General features: G+C 40.5%; 1 long non-coding RNA gene across 1 annotated transcript; it reads left to right on the top strand.

Annotated features, from left to right (window-relative positions):
* The first annotated feature begins 1,255 nt into the window (after positions 1 to 1,255).
* Positions 1,256 to 3,118, top strand: LOC134059719 (uncharacterized). The gene is made up of 3 exons (XR_009935067.1): positions 1,256 to 1,325; positions 2,146 to 2,284; positions 2,374 to 3,118. It is a non-coding gene; the product is annotated as an uncharacterized LOC134059719 (long non-coding RNA).
* Positions 3,119 to 3,817: the final 699 nt, after the last annotated feature.

Genomic DNA, 3,817 nt, shown 5'->3' with positions numbered 1-3,817 from the left:
AAGACTTTGACTTTGAACTTCTCGTTGCTAATTGTATTCCATGTTTCTCCACTAGCACTAGCTTAGCCTGTTGCAATGAAATAGCTTTGATTGATCAAATAGTTTTACGTAATTACTTACCAAAATGGTGACCTTGTAAAACAGACCATGTTAAGTTAAAACAAATAACACATCAGTCGGTTCTTTGTATCCTTGCACTTTTACTGCGAATTCAGTCCACAAACACAACAAAAACTCAACGTCTTCTGCAGTGGTGCGCGACAATGTTAACGCTACTGTGTTGTCGGAGATCCCATGTCAAATAGGTTCGTAGGATTTTCATTACACCACTAGATGGCACTCAATGACCACTTATTGTTGGTGTGGACTGCAAAGACTTGACAGCGATAACATATCGAGAATTCAAGATCGAGAAATGTCATGGTAAGTGCTTTTCAGTTTTCATTATAAAACAATCTGATTTCAATTCGCTATAATATAAACACTAGAATAATGATGAATAGATTGGGCAGTAAAAAATCAGATCCTCGCAGAAAACAGTGTTTCAAGGACTTATTTTTAAAACACAGTTTAACAGTGATAGCCTGTAACTCACCCCTTGGGGGCATTGTTTCTTTCCATCCTAATTAAAATGGTCATGTTATGTGTCCTGATGTCCATATCCATTGTGTTTTGCTACACAGATTGGTTAAGTGATTAAGACATAATATATGAACTCAATATTTTTTAAAAATTACCTCAGGTTAGTATCGGATAGCCAATGTTACCCAGTTAGCTATAGGCTAGCTAGCTATATCATATCTTATGTGAAAGACCAATAGGTCTAGATCATAGACCTGGACAGTGTGTCGTCCGTTGGAATTGAAGCAACCGCTAGTCCAGAGCCCCCTGGTGGCTGGCTGCAGTACAATTCGTAGCTCCGCCCATCCCCATGTATTTCAATGGACAAGTAGCCAACTTTCCGTGTCACTTTTCTCACCTAAAACTAATTTTATATTTACAACATGTTATTCGAAAAAATAGTTTTCAATGTGCTTCAATACACACCATTTTTCTTTTCTCTGTGAAATTATTTTTTTTTACGTAATTTTAACAAATCTAAAAAGGGCGTTGATTGACAGTGCGTCAACGCAGCTTCAGCCGCTTGCAGCCGTTCAGTCCGTGGAGTAGCTGTAGGCTCGGCAGTGGTGGTGTTCGTCCGTCAGGCAACTTATCATATTTGTTTTATTTGCTGTTATTACTCTTTATACATTGACAGTCATGTCGTGCTGTGCTGTTGGTTGTAGTAACGGGCCATCCCAGAGAAGCTCTGTGCAGTTTTTTCGGTAAGTGAATATTAACTTAATATTAGCTTGCTAACTTACAGTAGCACTATGTAGGCTATGAAGGCTTCTAGGGATCGCTTAGCCGTTAACTTTAGCAAGGTAATTTAATTTTACGGTCATCTGTGTCAGACATCCTTAAAAGGATTAGGTAGAAGAATGGTTGTAGTTATTATTATATCAATGTGTCTGATTGTGCCAGGAATAGCGGTCCAGTTAGCTGATGTTAGGTTACCGGGTACATTACGTTAGCATGCTACCAGGTTAATTTATCTTAGCCTGGTAACGTAAACTTGTTAGTTTAGCTGCTAGTTTATTTAACAATGTTGTGATAGTTCATAGACGAAGCCGTGTACGTGGTGTATTGCAAACTTTAACATTAATAGTTCTTGGTAATATTTAATGAGATTAAATATGTTAACACTATGTAATGACCCAATGGTTATGAGTTATGACAGCCGTTTTTCCGATGAAGGCGGTCTAACTAAGCTAACTCTATGCTACCGAGATAGTGTAGCTGTGCTACCTCGGCATTCAGCGATTCTGTAGCTACGTTTCTTGAAGGTATCCTAGTAGTAGTCAAATGAATGTCATACAACGACTGACTGAATTAATAAATGTGAACGGATTAACCAGCAGCCTCGCCAGACATCAAAGCATGGCTTACAGCCCCAGTCACCAGCAGACCGGAGGCATTATGAGTTAAATGTTTTTGGCCTTTGTATACAGAATGGCAGGCATATGTAATGGTTGTAATAAATACACTATGACCCTTCACAACCGCTTGACATATGAATGTTTTTTTTTTAGTTTTTTTTTACAGTTTTCCTTTAGGTGTGCAGCATGCAGACAGACTGAGACGATGGCTGGTGAACATAACACGACAAGACTGGGAGCCCAGCAAGTCATCTCATCTCTGTAGTCTTAATTTTGAAGACCATGAATTCACCATTGATACCTATGTAAGCCAATCATTTTCCTGACCAACACTGTGTGGTGATATAAATTCCAACTCAACCCATTTCATGAATACCCAATTAATTATGTTAAGGGGAATCGTCTGACTTGCACTGCAGTACCAACTGTGTTCTCCCTTCCTGACCACCTGGTGAAGAGACCTGCTAGTAGAAAGGCAAGTGGTTATTTTCTTATCCTTTCTTTGTCAAGTGCTGCAAATGAGAAGGAATGTGAAATGGTGGCTGCTAATACATCAGATCAAAATGTGGCTTGTCAGTAGTGAGCAGTTACATTTTTGTCACCCAAGACATTAAAATGAAAGAATGATGTCATGGTTGAGATTGTGGAGAAATATCAAAAGAGGATGAGAAAGTAAGACGTGTAAAGCAAGTTTCATGGCATAACACAAACTTAGAACTTTTTTTATGTGTTGTCTGTAATGCTATACAACTGTAATACCTCCTGGAAGTTTTGATTTTATTTATGTTTTTTCACATGGCGGTGGTGGTGCATGAAGGGGGTATTTTGTCTTCCGCCTCCCTCCTGCACCACCACCACCATCGCCAGAGCTGAAGGTCTACGCCACCATCGCCAGAGCTGAAGGTCTACGCCACCATCGCCAGAGCTGAAGGTCTACGCCACCATCGCCAGAGCTGAAGGTCTACACCACCATCGCCAGAGCTGAAGGTCTACGCCACCATCGCCAGAGCTGAAGGTCTACAATACCATCGCCAGAGCTGAAGGTCTACACCACCACCATCACCAGAGCTGAAGGTCCACGCCACCATCGCCAGAGCTGAAGGTCTACAACGCTGCTGCCACCAGAGCTGAAATCTCTCTAAGTTAAAGAGTCACTTCACCCCATAACTCCACCCACTTCACATTTCTGAAAACGGCTTTGAAAATGGGCGAGACGTTCTGAAATTTGGAGAGAGAGTGCAGCACTGCTGCAACCAATCAACCATGGTGATTTCGTGTCAATCTGGGAATGAATGCTGCAGACATGGTTTATCACAGGTAGGCTAATCAGGGCAGCAGGTGTTGGGGCGTTTCAGTCCTAATTTGTAACGACCCGGTGACGTAGTGTCGGACTAGAAGTGCAGGACAACGTCAGCATTCCAATAGTATTTTGGACCAACATGCCATGGCATGTTTTCAAACGGTAGTATGCGCGAGAGAGCAATATCTCCAATGCAAAGTCAGACGAAATGTTACTTTTGTCGAGAAACACGATTTTTGTCAATATTAACCCTGGTAATAGTACAGTTCACCACTTATGAGTATTTTCAATCAATCAACAGCTCAAAAAACCTATTTTAGGGTGCAGTGACCCTTTAATGACTAACCCCCCCTCACCCCTTGGCAAACACAATAAAACATGGTCATTTGTGGATATTTTGTATCATCATTATTTTTGCTTAATGTAGGCTTACCAACCATTTAAAACTGTTTACTGGTAATTTGAACTTGTTCATGTTATATCATGTTATATTCTATAACCATGACCCATATATAATGTTTATATACAATATATCAAC

This window comes from Sardina pilchardus, chromosome 16, assembly GCF_963854185.1.
Source record: "Sardina pilchardus chromosome 16, fSarPil1.1, whole genome shotgun sequence".
NCBI classification, from domain to species: domain Eukaryota; kingdom Metazoa; phylum Chordata; class Actinopteri; order Clupeiformes; family Clupeidae; genus Sardina; species Sardina pilchardus.
The sequence above is the reverse complement of the archived record's forward strand: the minus strand, read 5'-3'. Positions and strand labels throughout refer to the sequence as shown.